Raw genomic sequence first — 16,272 nt, forward strand, 5'->3', positions numbered from 1 at the left:
TGTACGCCCATTTTGTGGAGGTGCATGGGCAGGGCCGAGGCTGGAGCTGGCGATGATGGTGTGGCCCGAACCTCCCGGTCCATCCAGCTCCTGAACTGCTCGCGGTCCTCCTGCTGGGAGTGTCTCGAACCGGCGCTCCTGTTGGCCAGCAGTGCCTGGTGTTGTTGCTGGTGGAGTCCCGCGAGCACGTGGATGATGTCCGCAAGTGGGTACGGGGACTGTCTGGCGGCGCCCTCTTCTTCCATCCCGGGTTTCGGCACCAGTGTAGTGAAGGTTCAGTGTTAGTGTGATGGAAGAAGACAGGGGTCGGCGTGACTGGGACTCGTACAGTTTTATTTGGTCCAAGAAACAAAAGAAGGTTCAGAGAACACTCTTTCCACTATATAAAAATATAACTCTTTCCAATATTTTAAAATAACACTCTTCCCACTTTCAGCGTTTCAGCGTGTCGTGGACGAGTCCCCAGTCCTTCTCTCTCCCCTCTCTTGCACCAGCCGGCTTTTATGCGGTCTCCCCACGCTAATTACTGCAATCAGAGACAGGTGTTCGTCATTTTGCACTTGACCTACTTACTCACCGCTCGGCTACGTCGTTGCTCTCGCACCCCAGACTTCGCTGAACCACGCCCCCCTCGCCACACCGGCCATCTTGTCCGGGGACACTGGCTCGGCAGACGTGGCGTGAACAGTCTATGGCTGGACAGACGTGGCGTGAACAGTCTCTGGCTGGGCAGACGTAACGTGAACAGTCTCTGGCTGGGCAGACGTGACGTGAAGTGCAGGCTCGGCTGGACTGACGTGAAGTGCCTCAGACTTGGCAGGTACTGTGGGGTTACAGGGTTCTTCGTCCGCAAAACCCACGGTAAAAGTTGAACCGGTTAATAAAAGGGCATAGTCAATATATTGGGCCAGGGACCAGTGGATTTTTTCCTCAGGAAGCTGGGAGCAAATGGGCTCATTCAGACTCACCCGGAAAATGTCTTTCAAAGCAATGTCGTTAAAATCCAATTGACAGCACAGCCCACAAAATTCCTCCACAAATTTTTCCAGGGAACGATTCCCCTGGCGTAAATTTAGGAGGGCAACCGCTGGGTTCACTGTTGGTAAAGTTTTTCTGTAATAGATCCACTGAAGGCAAGTGTTGATGAGAACCCAAGTGCAGTTTATTTACAAAATCTAACATGAAACAAAAACATGGCGTGGCATGGAAAAACTCAAAATGAATACATAAACATGAACTTAAACAACTAAAGTTTACAGGTGACAAAGAAACTTGACAAAGACACATGGCAAACATGAGGGCTTAAATACACAGACTAATGACAAGACAAGGGACACCTGTGAACCATGAACCGACGATTAACCAATGACAAGACACAACAGTGAATCACATGACAGACATGGAACATGAACAAACCAAAACGTGACAGACACAAACTTTTTTGGAACACAAATGAAGCTATTCACTGTTTGTTTTTTCAGACAATGAATCTTAAAGTCCAGTGATCAGTGGCAGTCAAGCTCCAAAAAAGCACCACAAATGAAACCCATATGACCCAAATGTTGCACAGTGGCTTTATGTGAGGAACAGGCCAACATTTTAGTTAATATTCTCTGTTAACCCTGGCCTCTATTAGCTCTCAAATCTCATTTGCATAACCGTACTGTATATTCAAATATTGTATGATATACAGTATATTTACTCACTATATGAACAAACGTATTGGGATACGATATGATCAATGATCGAATTCAGGTGTATCAATCAGACCCATTGCCACAGGTGTATAAAATCAAGCACCTAGCCATGCAGAGTGCATTTCCAAACATTTGTGCAAAAAATGGGTGGTTCTGAAGAGCTTATTAAATTCATATTGTGATAGGATGCCACCTTTGCAATGTCACTTCACGGTCAACTGTAAAAAGTGTCAGCTTCGAAGCAGAAGACCATGTAGAGTCACAGTGTGAATCGGTCACTGTGTGCTGAGGCACATGGTGCGTAAAATACGCCAACGCTCTGCTGATTTCAAAGCTGAAGAGCTCCAAACTTCCACTGGCATTAATATCAGCACAAATACTGTGCGGCGGGAGCTTCATGGAATGGGTTTCCACGGCCGAGCAGCTGCATGCAAGTCTCACACAATGGCTATGTTTACATGCACGTTTCATTCCGACTGATGAATCCAATGTTAGTGTTTACATGAACACTAAATCAAGTGATCGGTTTGATGTGTGCGTTCATATGACACAAGCTTCTAATAAGAAACGATTTAAAAAAATAGAAAATAGGAGACGACGAGCACATGAACCGTTGTGCCGTTCTGCGTATATTTATCATTCAGTAAAACCCCCCCTCCTCACACCCAAAAAAAAGTGTAACTAAGTTGTTATTCTCCACTTTACAGACGATGAGTGGTAGGAAAATTATAACATTTAATTTAACAACAACTGCAGGTCGCGCATCATTGCACATGCTCAGTCCTTTCCAGTTTCAGTTTTCAATCCGATCAATTGTTTACATGTCCTCTAGATCGGATTAGAAAAGGAATGAATTACCCCTTTCAATCCAATCGAAATTTCATTCGGATCGAGCTCAATCGGATCGTTAATGGTGTTTACTTGAAGGCTTTTCAGTCTTGAATGAGTCGTCAACCCGATTACTAACATATTTGGTTGCATGTAAACTTAGCCAATGATAAGCGATGGATGGAGTGATGTAAAGCATACACACACACATATATATATATATATATATATATATATATATATGAACTTTTAATACTGTGTGGTTTTAAAAAGCCTTTTTAAAAACCTTAAAAAGGGTAGGTTGGTTGGGTTAGGGTAGACATGTAAGATAAGCTGCTTCTGGATCTGTCTAATTGCTTAATATATTTAAGTTAAGACAACTCTCAAAGTAGATTTAAAGAGGATTTATTGAGAGTGACAGTGGAGGAGGTGCTTCTGCTCTTGTTGCACGTAAGTGACGTAAGAGACATACTAGAAAACTAGCAAACCTCCAACATAAGGCAGATCTGTGGTAGAGGATAAACATCATACAATACTGCAGGGGTGAGTACCAGTTTTCAATGTTTTGACAATAGGATGAGATTGTGATTGTGTGGCATAGAGGTATGTGCCTGCAACCAACCCTTCAGCCTGCACTATCTGACAAACTTAATATTTTCAAAATGTTTGAACTAACTTATGACAATTATGCATTTAATAACTATATATTATTTAGTCCCCATGGGCAAGTGTCAAGGGACTAAATAAACACACTGTCGTAGGATGTTTTTTCACTTCTCCAATGAAAACGATGTTGCTGCTTATAAATTTGGGGTCTTTAACCCTTTGATGCACAACATGGGTCTAAAGTGAGTTTTTATTTTCTATATCTTTTCAATAAATTAATTGAATCATTCAGTATTCCAGGTATTCTTCAATTAACTTATTTTTGATCATCACAAATCCTAAATAACAAATGATAAAATACATATATTTTAAAGGTTCAGCAAAGAAACACTCAGCCATGACTGAAATAACATAGGAAATGAATAAGGGTCATTTTAGACCCGTGTATGTAAAAATGATGTAGGAATACAAAAACTGTGTTTGTTTATAAAGTAAGAAAGGAAACATAAACAAAATGATTTGTGGAAATCAAAAACAAGATATTTAATGAATACCTGGAATAACAAATGATAAAAATAGATATATTTTAAAGATTCAGCAAAGAAACATTCAGCCATGACTGAAATAACATAGGAAATAGACCCATGTTGTGCATTAGAAGGGGTTTGCATAGCTTGTGCATCAAAGGGTTAAACAGACACCCAGCAATTGCTTGTGTTGTGATCAACTATTGATTAATTACGACTCTGTTTACTTTGTTGTGTTTTTACTGTAATATCTTCTAGATGGTTTAAAGAGCGCATATTTTATCTCTTTCATCTGTTTTAAAGAGCGTCTGGAAGTAGTAAAGACATTTCAGAGTAAGATTCCTGGTGCATTTCAGCTCGATTATAATTAAAAGTCTTGCATTATGCAGAACATATTTTTTTTCTGGTTAATAACTACAGCTTTAAACAGAAATATTTATTTGCTTTCAAATAAATTAAATCATTTTGGTTTTAAATGTCTCCTCGTATCCTTTTATTAAAGAAAAATTAATTGTTTTATAAATATTAAATGCACCCTGAAGTACTTTATGCGCTCCTAACCTTTTTAAATTAGAAGTGTGAGCTTCTTGGGGAAAAAAGTAACCATCAAGCCCTGGAAATTATAGCTGATAATATGCTTCAGTTATTCAGTATGCTTTAGATTTTATGCTTCAGTTCCTGCGTTTGTGATCTTGGGCAAAGAAAAACGTGACAAGTCATGACAACATATAAATTATGTGATAGTCACGCGATGACAAAATGATGGCCCACTGCTTAATATGTGCAGCTGCAAAGGTCAGTAGCTGTCTATGATCAGTCATCAAATTGAACTGTCTGCCCCAAAAATATTTAAGGCATTTTTTACTGCAGATATAAGACTCAATGCTTATATCTTGAATTGTGAATACATTTTCTGACAACTGAAAACTCATCTCTTTCGTGAGCACTTAACAAAAAACAAAAAAACAAAAACTTTTCCTTCAAATCCTCCCTTGTCTGGCTTATGCTCAGTTGTAAGTCGCTTTGGATAAAAATTTAAATTTTCTGTGCTGGAGTACTGTATGTGATTTATATGCAAGTGGATGATCTTCACCATTTGGTTTTATATTCTGAAGGACAGCACCAGTTTTACAGGCTAAATCATCACATGCTAGATTTAGAGACAAATGATTATCAAAGTGAACTAATACTTTGTCACTGTTCAGCGGTTCTTTACATTTGTTGAAAGCATTTTTCTTTTTTATTGCAACTCTACACTGTAAAAAATTATTTTAACGGTAAAAGACTACAACGGTAAAAATGCTACAGTGAAAAAACATTGATTGGTTAACAAAGTTTCCGTACTCTATACGGTAAATGACTGTAATAAATCTAACTGTACATTTCATGTAATTTTACAGTAAAATACCAAATTTACAGTGTTGGAAGTGAATTAATTGTATAATTTACAGTGAAAAACTGTAAATTGGCATTCCCACAATTCCCTGCATGACACTTCACATTTGATGTATTTTCATTGAAATAACTGATTTCTAATCAGTTATGTACATTAGAGTTTTATGTTACATCTAATATTAATAAATTAATGTTTATTTATCGTGTGTGTTACCATGATGGTGTTTAGTGTTTGTGTGAATGACACTATGCAGCTTCTACTGTATATTAATATTGACTTTCTCAGCTTGTGGAAAAGCTTTGTGATGAGTTTGGATTCATCATGTGACGTTCATCACCACTGTGTTTGGTCGGTGGTTGTCAGTGTCGTACAAAGGTACAAAACAGATATTAGTACTTCAGTAGGTACTTTTACTGTAAATTTAAGTTAAGTCTGTAAAACCTCAAATGTTGCTACCGTGTTTTTTGCATCTGCCATTTTGTTTTTTACCAAAAATGTAACAGAATATTTTTTACAGTGGCAACTTGCTCTTTTAGAAATCTGTAACTGGTGCCAAGATTGTACTTAGGTGCGGTATGAAGCCAGGAGCGCAGATGGCACTCGGGACGGGGGGGACATGACCCCCCCCCCACCCCAGATTCATAGTAACACGATCTGTCCCCCGCCCTCACTATCCCTACTAAAGGCGATAAAAATCGGTAAAACAGAGGATTAACCAGTGTTTTCGCTATGTACATTAGCCAAAGTAGTGTCCCGGCCCGCCGCTGCTTAAGAATCTGGTCGGGGCAGACGCAGGCTGACACACAATAATAATCTACACCGGTCACCTTTACTTTGTTTGTACCCACGTTCTCACTACACGCTGTTCTGTTGTCAATAAACACACAAATGCCATCATGCCACCGACGTTTACACTCTTTCTCTGTGTGTGTGTGTGTGCTACGACTCCTGAGTGACGTCGCCGGGGTCCTATGAGGAGCTGGTAGCTGCCTCAATCGTGCCTGTAGGAGTAGACCGGTAACCATAGTGATCATATACCATCTATGACTGAGCTGAGTCGGTGATTTTCTGAACTGAAAAAAATCGACTGTATAAATGCCACATAAAAGCAATGAAGAGACAAAAAACAATCACCTCGTTTTTCAAAAACCAAACAATGTAAGTATCCTATGCCTGTTGACTTTCCCAGAAGTGGCAGATTAGAATTGTTAAGGGAATAGCTAGTTTGACAATAATGACAAGAAGGCTTTTGAGCTGAGTAAACACAGCAAAATGTGGAGACCATAACTATGCATTTAGGTGAGTGGACAGAGGCAAATAATGAATGAACACAAAAAGAATGGTTGGATAAATCAAACAATTTATCGTCGTCAGGAAATAATGTTTTATCTTATCATTTAACCCATTGTACTGTATAAATTGACTGAGGTATGTTCACTGTCGTGTAAGCCACTATAAAAATAATTATAATAAGTAAATTTGTGTGGTGCAAGGTTTATGAAAACAACGAATAAAGGCCTACATAAACTTTTGACATCCTCTTATAGCTGTTACGTAAATACACACGGATGTAAGTTGCAAGTAAAAAATGATCTCTTTATTAGCACAAGCACAAGATAGTCCAGAAGCCGAGGGTAGCAGGAGAGCGTGACGCAGGGACCTCGATGGGCTAATCCTGGGTGCCACGTGAAGTTAATGGTGCGGTGAATCCCAGAGTGAAGAGTGAAGTACGTCGAGGAGAACTCAGCGACAGATCAGGAACAAAGTCCAGCGGCACACCAACTCAGGGCAGATGAGAGAACACACAAGGAACACTGGAACAGGAAACAACATGAGAGAAAGCACCAAACAACGATCTGACAAACACAAGACGAAAGACAAGGCATTAAATAGGCTGACAGATTGAATGCAGCTGGCGCTGATGAGGGAATCAGGTAATCAGCGGTAACAACCACACAAAACAATCAGCACACACATACACACACTCACAAGACAAGGAGAAGATCATGGATTAAACAACCGTGACAGTACCCCTCCTCCTAGGAACGCCTCCTGGCGTTCCCCGACGAACCTACCTGCCGATTGTAATCATCGATAAGGGAGTGATCAAGGATGTCCCTAGCAGGTACCCAACTTCTCTCCTCCGGACCGTAACCTTCCCAGTCCACCAAATACTGGAATCCGCGTCCCCTCCTTCTTGAGTCCAGAATACGGTTTACCGAATAAGTAGGTTCCCCATCTACGAGTCGCGGCGCCAGATGGGTGAGTAACCCATCACCCCCAGATGGGTTACTCCAACCGCTGTCTGTCCCTTCGAGACCCTGGTATAAAAAGATAATAAAATCTAGCGCAATGTGGGACCAGGGTCTCGAAGGGACAGACAGCGGTTGGAGTAACCCATCTGGGGGTCGATTGGAAGTCTAACCAGTGGCACAAATCGAGCAAGCCAAAACAAAACTGCGGATGTCGCGAGCCATTAATGGCCACCAGAATCGTTGGTTGACAAAAAAACTGGTACGATTAACCCCTGGATAACAAGCCACGTTAGAACAATGCCCCTATCGAATGACGTCGGACCGTAATCCCTCAGGTACAAATAACCGACTCGGTGGACCCCCGGGCGGAGGCGTTACCCCTTCTAAGGCCGTCTTGACCTTTGACTCGATCTCCCATGTGAGAGTGGAGACAAATAGATTCTCAGGTAAAATGCACTCGGGAGTGGACGGGCGTTCGGAATGGTCAAAAATCCGTGATAAAGAGTCGGGTTTGATGTTCTTGGAACCCGGGCGGTACAATAGAGAAAAGTCAAAACGTCCGAAAAAAACCCCACCGAGCCTGCCTGGAGTTGAGTCTTTTGGCAGTTCTGATATACTCTAAGTTCTTATGATCGGTCCAGACGATAAAGGGTACCCCCAACCCCCCTAACCAATGACGCCACTCCTCTAACGCTAACTTGACTGCCAACAACTCTCTGTTACAAATGTCATAGTTACTCTCGGCGGGAGATAGACGGTGTGAAAGAAACGCGCATGGATGCATCTTGTCGTCTGTGAGAGAACGTTGGGAAAGAACTGCGCCTACCCCCACCTCCGATGGGTCGACCTCCACCACGAACTGACGTGAGGGATCAGGGGCTATCAAGATGGGTGCCGAAACGAAGCGACTTTTCAGTGTGGCGAATACAGCCTCAGCTGTATCGGACCACCTGAATGCAGTTCTGGGGGAGGTCAAGGCAGTCAGAGGAGCGGCCAGTTGGCTGAAATTGCGAATGAAACGTCTATAGAAATTGGCGAAACCTAGAAACCTCTGTAGGGCCTTACGGGAATCTGGACTTGGCCAATCAACCACAGCCTTAACCTTGTCAGGATCCATACGTATTCCCTCAGACGAGACGATGTATACTAGAAAAGAAACAGACTGTGCATGAAAATCGCATTTCTCCGCCTTGACAAAAAGCACGTCGTTGACGAGTGCCTGGAAAACCACTGGGGAGTTGGACAGCCCAAATGGCATAACCAAATATTCTAAGTGCCCCCTGGGGGTGTTAAAAGCGGTCTGCCATTCATCCCCCTTCCTGATGCGAACCAAATGATAAGCATTGCGTAAATCCAATTTCGTGAAGACCGATGCTCCCTGCAACCTCTCGAAGGCTGAAGACATCAATGGCAAAGGATAAGTATTCTTTACCGTGATGTTGTTCAGCTCTCGATAATCAATACAAGGTCGCAGAGAACCATCCTTCTTCCCCACAAAAAAGAACCCCGCCCCCGTGGGGAAGAGGAAGGTCGAATGAACCCAGTTGCCAGAGAATCAGAAATATATTTCTCCATGGCCTCCCTCTCAGGAACAGAAAGAGAGTAAAGTTTGCCCTTACGCGGAGACTTACCTGGCAGTAAATCTATAGCACAGTCATAGGGACGATGCGGAGGGAGAGAAGCAGCACAGGACTTACTGAACACCTCCTTCAGGTCGAGGTACTCTGTGGGCACGTTTGATAAATCCGCTGCCTTCTCCTGAAACACAGAACCAGACACAGACGAACAAGCAGATGCAAGACAGGCCTCATGACAACGTTCACTCCATGTGAGATGGAGTTCAAGCCCCAATCCACCCCAGGGTTGTGTTGAACCAGCCAGGGGTGACCTAAAACTATGGGTGCTAACGGGGAGTCCATAAGGAGAAATGGGATGATCTCTGTGTGGTTTCCAGACGTGATGAGGGTTATGGGGTTGGTGGTAAGGGATATGTTGGGGAGTTCCAGTCCATTGAGAGCATTAACAGAGATATGACGGGTAAGTGGTGTAATGGGGAGCTGAAGTTTCTGAGCGAAGTGAATGTCCATAAAATTACCTTCAGCCCCGGAGTCCAACAGTGCTTGACGTGTGTGTGTGGTTAGCCCATCTCAGTCTTACCGGAAGGAGAGTGGATGGTGAGGACTTTTCGGTGGAGATCCCACCCGATAGTAGCCTCTTCATTACTACCGGGCTTGCTCTTTTACCGGGCAGGAGTGTATGAAATGGTCCGTCCCTCCACAGTACAGGCAAAGTCCTCGGGATCTCCGCCTCTCTCTCTCCTCCTGGGAAAGCAGAGCTCTCCCTACCTGCATGGGCTCGTGATCAACGACGGGACCGACCGTGTCTCTCTCGCCGGTCCATCAACCCTCAGCGCCCCCGAGTCTGTGGTTAGGACGAGTGTAACGATCCAGGCGGTTAAGACGAGTATCCACCCCCAGCGCTAGGTCGATCAGTCCATTGAGTCTCTGAGAAGATCCAAAACATAAATCTCACGTTGGACACGGTCGGCCAGCCCATGCAGGAAAAGGTCCCACTGCGCCTCCTCGTTCCAGTTGCACTCCGCTGCCAGCGTGCGGAACTCGAAGGAGTAATCAGCGACCGAACGATCACCCTGTCTCAGATCCGCGAGGAGCATGGCAGCGTCCTTTCCCGCCACCGCGCGGTCAAAAACCCCCGGAGAGTGCCTGGAACGAGGCGCAGCATTGGTCTCAGTTCTCCCACACCGCCGTTCCCCATAAAGACGCTCGACCCGTGAGAAGTGTGAGTACAAACGCCACCTTGGCTTCCTCCTTTTCAAAGGTCCTGGGCTGTAGGGAGAAGTGCATTGAACACCTTGTAAGAAAGGCTCTACAAAAGTTCGGCTCACCAGCGTAGCTCTCTGGGACCGGTAGGCGTGGCTCATGCCGGCTGTTCGTCTCCGGTGGTGTGGGGGGAACTGGCGGTGCGGGTGGCGCAGTGGGATTTCTTAGGAGTTGGAACTGGTGGGTGAGCTCGGACACCTGCGTCACGAGCGTCTGTACAGCGTGCTCCGTGCCCGAGATACTCTCCTGCTGTTGATCCATCCGGTTGATACTGTGGTTAATGAACTCAGCCAGAGAGGCGGAACTTGCTGGATCCATAATGTTGGTCAGATCGTTCTGTTACGTAAAAACACGCGGATGCAAGTTGCAAGTAAAAAATGATCTCTTTATTAGCACAAGCACAAGATAGTCCAGAAGCCGAGGGCAGCAGGAGAGCGTGACGCAGGGACCTCGATGGGCTAATCCTGGGTGCCACGTGAAGATAATGGTGCGGTGAATCCCAGAATGAAGAGCGAAGTACGACGAGCAGAACTCAGCGACAGATCAGGAACAAAGTCCAGCGGCACACCAACTCAGGGCAGATGAGAGAACACACAAGGAACACTGGAACAGGAAACAACATGAGAGAAAGCACCAAAAAGCGATCTGACAAACACAAGACGAAAGACAAGGCATTAAATAGGCTGACAGATTGAATGCAGCTGGCGCTGATGAGGGAATCAGGTAATCAGCGGTAACACCCACACAAAACAATCAGCACACACATACACACACACACAAGACAAGGAGAAGACCGTGGATTAACCAACCGTGACAATAGCAGGAAATCATGTTTTTTTATTGTACGGACTGGAGCAATGGAGGATATAGATTCTTAAATTATGGGCTATGAAAAACATTTCTTAATATGTCATACATCATTTGAAAGATATTTCTAATCTATAAATTGCAACAAACTTGTAATTAACACTTACATTTTAAATTTTGAGTTATTCTTAGACATTTTTGAAATAGTAGTTTTAGCCATTAATTCTCAGGAATATGTTGTATTTCACATTGTTTTGAAATTCTATAGAGGTATAGAGGGTTAACTGAAATTATAAGAGTTAAAACGGTAGGAAATATCTGATGACAGTAAGGCAGGCCCTAGTCAGTCAAGTGAGGATCTGCAGGAGGGCAGCCACAAAAAAAAAACTTTGCTGAAGACATGAAGTTTTGGTGGGTGATTGGCATACTAGTCAAATAACAGTCTGAGAATGCATTGCTAGTGATGATCAGTGGTGATTAGGCCTTTGTTTACCTTTGTACATTGTTGTTTATCCATGATTTCAAATAAGAATCCCCCAATGGCTTTTTAGTGTAAATCATTGGCCCAAATTACGCAAAGTAACTACTTGAGCACTAGTTAAAGCCCCAATTACGCAAAGTAACTACTTGAGCACTAGTTAAAGCCCAAATTACGTAAAATAACGAATTGAGTTTAAATCATTTGCTGACAGCGCCCCCCCCCCCCCGTTAAAAAATCCTATCTGCGCCACTGTATGAAGCGTCCTCCCAAATGTGCACCAAAATATTTTTTGCCACATTCACACACAATATTAACTTCTCAAATGTCCCTCTATAGGGACAAAACTGGATGTAGAGTGAGTTCATTCTGGTGAACTTTGAAACTTTGTATGCACTGCAGATGGGCAGGGGTGAACTACTTTCAAACTATTTAAACTGATATATTAAACTTATATATAAACTCCATTGGTAACAGGCTTAAATTACATACATATTGGGAAACCTAATGGGCAAATAAAATAGTTTGTATTTTACAAGGCAGTTCCCGATCACTCTTTCTGCCGACTGTTTCCAAAGTTGTGAGTGCTTCTTCATGCATGTCTAACAGGAGGCAAACCTCCTCCTCTAATCCCACTTTTTAAATGAAGAAAGAGCTTCTGAATTCCCAATGGAGGTGAAATGACGGATTGAATGGACGATGGATCCCCTTCTGAGATCAGTGTTCATGTGGTTTTGAAGGTCTTGCCTCTCCTTGGATTTCTATTGTGCAGCTTTAAAAAGCAATGTGTCCAAAAACGTAGGCTATGAACTCATCAGGGTCGCCAGGGTTACCAATGCATGTAGACGTTTTGTCTTCCCGTTTTTTTTACATTTAAATCAACCTCTCACTTGGTTGTAAAAAGTTCTGTTCTATAGAGTCTTTGAACAGGTTGGCACAGAGTAAGAGGCTGGTGTCAGAATCTTAAAGCAGAAAAATGTTGGTTTTATCCTAGTAGTAATTTGGTAAATATCCCTGATTCTGCTGTGAAGTTAATGGTGATGTTAACATAAAGTGAGCACATTTGTTTTTGAGCATATATGCCCCTACAAAATAGTATAGTTCAAGTTCTTTTGGGGATAGTTCACCCACAAATGTAAATTCTGCCATCATTTACTCACCCGCAAGTATTTTTTTTGTCCATACTATGGAAGGCCCATTATATACATTCTTCAAAATATCTTCTTTTGAGTTTAGTAGAAGAGAGAAATTCATACAGGTTTGGACCAACTTGAGGGTGAGTAAATGATGACAGAATTTTCATTTTTGAGTGAACTATCCCTTTAAGTGTATACTTAAAGGAGTAGTTCACTTTAAAAAAAAACTTTTGCTGATAATTTACTCACCCCCATGTCATCCAAGATGTCCATGTCTTTCTTTCTTCAGTCGAAAAGAAATTAAGGTTTTTGATGAAAACATTCTAGGATTTTTCTCCATATAATGGACTTCTTTGGGTACCAAACGGTCCAAGGTCCAAATGACAGTTTTCAGTGCAGCTTCAAATGGCTTTAAACGACACCAGACGATGCATAAGGGTCTTATCTTGCGAAACGATCGGTCATTTCAAAAATATATATTTTTTTAAAGTTTTATAAGCACAAATGCGCGCCTTGCTCTGTTGTGTGATGCACGTTCGTGACTCTCCTGTTTGAACTCGTTCATCAAAATGAACAAATCTTTTTTTGAGTCATTTCGTTCGGTGCATCACAGAACAGAGCAAGGCGAGCATTTGTGCTTATAAAACTTAAACTTTTTTATTTATTTTTGAAATGATATAAGTATACTAATATCAATGTACTATAGCATACTTGTAACTATTTCAGTACTACTTGGGACAAAATTGGCCCACTTTTTAGTGTATAAGTATACTTTTAAGAATAATTTAAGTGTAACATTAGTAAACTTTGAGTACACAACTAGTTTTCAACTACACTTTTTGTTTGTACTGCAACTATACTTGTGAACTTGTAGGTATACTGATAGTTTACTAGTCAAATACTTGTAGCACATTTCTTAGTTGATAAAAGGACACATTGAAGTATAGTCTGTTAACTCCTAATTTAGTGGTTTAATAATTCAAGTATACTTGTTCCTATTTAGTTTTTCATTTTATATACTTGAAGCGTTGTGTCATAAAGGACGTAAAATTCCATCAATGGCGAGGAAAGATTTAAAGGGATAGTTCACCCTAAAATTAATTATATTAGTTATATGAAATGTGCCGTATGCCCTTCTATCTTTTATGGACCACAAAAGGATTTAAAAAAAAAATGTCCCGCTCGCACTCGTCCATATAATGGCCGTGAATATCGACCAGCATCTAGCTTTTAAAAAAGACACAAAAGTATCAGAATGATCCCATGCGACACATGCCGTATACGATAGGGTTTAGAAAAAAGGAAATTTAATGTATTATTTAATGAAATTCTTGACTTAATGGATGATCTGATGAAGGGAAAGCAAATGCAAAGCATAAGGGATAAGTGTTTTGTCAATTTTTATTCTCTTATATCCTGTAATTTTCTCCTCTTTATTCCTTTCATTCTATAATCTCCTATTCACCTCTCTATCCCCCCTTTTCTCTTTTCTCTCTCTCGGTTTAATCCAGATTTCTGCTGTAATCCCTTCATTTCATGTAAGGATCAGCCATCACACACACAGAGGCTTAAACACCCTCTGCAGATGTAGTGGATCTGCTGTCTGGAGACTTCTCACATTTATTGGGGCCCTAAGCAGATTTTTAAAAGGGGCCCCCGAATTTACCTACGGATTTACCTTATAACTTATAACCCCCATCCACCAACACACACATCCTACACTGACACCTTTACTGTAATGTTTTACCAAATTGTCATCCTTCAGTGATTAACTTAATTTCACCAAGTGCAACATCTTTGTCTATCCTGGAACAGCATTTCAGTCAACCAATCAGATTTGAGGAACAAGTTTCGAGTTTAGGCTTACAATCAGGTTATGTGCTTCTACATCAGTGTTATTCAACTATCATTTCCCTCTGATATTAGGGATAACTTACGGGTAGGTTTAGGTTTAGGACTACATTTTTCGAGAGGAATGTTGTTCCAGGATCAAGAAAATATGTCGTATGCCTGGTTCAGATTACACGATTTTAGAGCGATTTTGGCACGATCCGTTTGACGTAGGGTGTCGTGGGGATTCGTAAACGACAACGGGCGCCGGGACGCAAGATTCGATCTTATCATCTTGTATAGTGTGTCATAGTGGGCGACAACCTACGCCGAGTCTGCGATGCTTCACGACATCAAGACAAAAAGACTAGCATGTTTAATTTTTTTAACGGTCGCCCACGACGGGTTCCGTCACATGTATGAGGTTGACCAATAGGAGCACAGAAGCTTTTCCATACGCAACTTTCAAAAATGGCGAAATGAAAGAGAGACGATGGTGCTACTAGGTGGAGTTATGACATGGAGGAAAGGTTCGTAAGAAAACAATATTTTACCTCAAGTTCTCTTTGGAGGATTGACAGCCCATACTGTCCTCTTCGAGCAATCCAGGAACGTGTCCATTCTGAACACAGGACAGCCAATACAACACTCCCCGCTTCATCCATTGTTTGTTTACGTTCGTTTCCGGAAGTCACTCGCTACTAGTTTCGCCTTCTCAATGACATCACGCGCGTCGTTAAAGACGGCACGGGATGACTGGTCAGGAAGCAACGTGTAGTCTGACATGTTTCTTGTCCACCACACGACAAGATTTTAGGAGTCAAAATCGCTTAATCTGACACAGTGACTATCGTAACAGACAAAAAAAATCATGAATCTGAACCAGGCATTACTTGACAACATTACGGTGACCCTTACTCAGTATCAGAGCCGGCCCAAGCCTTTATGGGGCCCTAAGCAGAATTTTATTTGGGGCCCATGGTGCCGCCAATATGATTAACTATTGTCAATGCTTGATTATTCCCAGAGTACAAAACTCACCCATTATCAATTGTATTAGTTGTAGCCGTGTTGCTAACATCAATGTGTTATAAGGGTAAAAACATGCTTGGCATGTTTTTACCCTTATATGGTTTCAAATTGCAGTATTTACAGTAGCAAACCCACAAGAGTGACCAGGGCTTATTTTGCACTTTAATATTCAAAGTCTTTCAGTACTAAGATGTTTACTTAATGTGGTGTACTAAATAAACCAGCTTTTGCTTTTGGTATAAAAAAAATTGCGTGCAAATGTGCAGAACAATTAACTAAATAACTTTAGATAATAGTATGTTCATATAAAAATAATAATTTACAAAACGGACAATATTAAATTAAATACTTAAATAAGACATGAAATGAACAGATCAGAATCAGATGGACGTGTAACAAGATAACAATAATGCATGTATTAACATTAAATGTGTAGTTCACCCATGAAAATTCTGTCATTATTTACTCACTCCATGTATCAATTTCTTTCTTCTGCTGAACACAAAAGAAGATATTTTGACGAATGTGTGTAACCAAACATTTGATAGACCCCATTAATTTCCATAGTTTTTTTTTTTATATATGGAAGTCAGTGGGGACCTGCAGCAGTTTGGTTACCAACATTCTTCAAAATATCCTATTTTGTGTTCAGCAGAAGAAAGAAACTGATACATGGAGATTGAGTAAATAATTTCATTTTTGAGTGAACTATCCCTTTAACTATCCATGTATACTATAGGCTGCTGTCCCGCTTCTAACAAAGTGACAGACACAACTGATTACTTCAATTGTGTTTATGTATTTGACAGTATTGACCCTCCGCTAAGCCCCGCCCTCCCT

The 16,272-nt window shown here is 41.7% G+C and overlaps 1 protein-coding gene across 2 annotated transcripts in view; it reads left to right on the plus strand.

Annotated features, from left to right (window-relative positions):
- rgs3a (regulator of G protein signaling 3a) overlaps positions 1 to 16,272 on the plus strand; it is a 201,527-nt gene that overhangs the window by 21,591 nt on the left and 163,664 nt on the right. Inside the window, exon 1 of one of the 2 annotated variants that reach the window (XM_077206790.1) lies at positions 3,033 to 3,068. The exons of the other annotated variant lie outside the window; for it this stretch is intronic. The gene's annotated coding sequence lies outside the window, so the exon portion shown is untranslated. Of the gene's footprint in view, positions 1 to 3,032; positions 3,069 to 16,272 lie in introns of those variants that run through there. 2 annotated transcript variants of the gene reach the window in all.

This window comes from Siphateles boraxobius, unplaced genomic scaffold (genome assembly GCF_051911475.1).
Source record: "Siphateles boraxobius isolate OS27281-9 unplaced genomic scaffold, OSU_SipBor_1 56, whole genome shotgun sequence".
In the NCBI taxonomy this organism is placed as follows: Eukaryota; Metazoa; Chordata; class Actinopteri; order Cypriniformes; family Leuciscidae; genus Siphateles; species Siphateles boraxobius.